General features: G+C 62.4%; 1 protein-coding gene across 1 annotated transcript in view; it reads right to left on the bottom strand.

Moving 5' to 3' along the window:
* The window catches only part of Clip2 (CAP-GLY domain containing linker protein 2), a 42,199-nt gene extending 41,891 nt beyond the window's left edge, over positions 1 to 308 (bottom strand). Inside the window, exon 1 of the mRNA XM_013033170.1 lies at positions 213 to 308. The gene's annotated coding sequence lies outside the window, so the exon portion shown is untranslated. The remainder of the gene's footprint in view (positions 1 to 212) is intronic.
* Between the last annotated feature and the right edge of the window lie 261 nt (positions 309 to 569).

The raw sequence follows: 569 nt of genomic DNA, 5'->3' as shown, positions 1-569 counted from the left end.
GCCTCACAGCCCGGCGTCCGACGGCGCTCATTCGTTCTTCTATTTTTTGCCCTGTCTGTCGTGGGCTTCAACTGGCGCTGTCCCAGCTTCTCCACTCAAGCTGGCGCGCCACCGCTTTGAGCCACAGCGCCACTTCCGGCCTTTTTGCGTCTCATGTACTTTCCTACCCGGGCTGGCTTCGAACCTTGATCCTCACATCTTAGCCTGAGTACCTAGGATGACAGTCGAGAGCCCGGCGTCCCGCTCTGACGGAGTTTAGTGGACAGCGCATTCTTCAAGGATGTCCCAGGCTGCGCGAGGAAGCTGCGAGGGGCGGGGGTGGGGACGGGGGGGGGGCGCCGGGCGGCGAGGGAACAACTTCAGTCATCTTTAGAAACCAAAGTGGGTGTGGAGCGGCGTGGTCTCGAGGGATGGCGGTCGTCCTGGGGCCGTGGTCCAGATGCGAGTCTCTCATCCTGGGGGCGTGGTCTCGATGGACGTAGTCTGGAAGGACGGCTGTCATCTGGGGGCGGGGTCCCGATGTGTCTGTCATCTGGGGGCGTGGTCTCGATGGACGCCTGTCATCTTGG

The sequence above is a fragment of the Dipodomys ordii genome, unplaced genomic scaffold, assembly GCF_000151885.1.
Source record: "Dipodomys ordii isolate 6190 unplaced genomic scaffold, Dord_2.0 Scaffold164, whole genome shotgun sequence".
NCBI lineage: Eukaryota > Metazoa > Chordata > Mammalia > Rodentia > Heteromyidae > Dipodomys > Dipodomys ordii.
The sequence above is the reverse complement of the archived record's forward strand: the minus strand, read 5'-3'. Positions and strand labels throughout refer to the sequence as shown.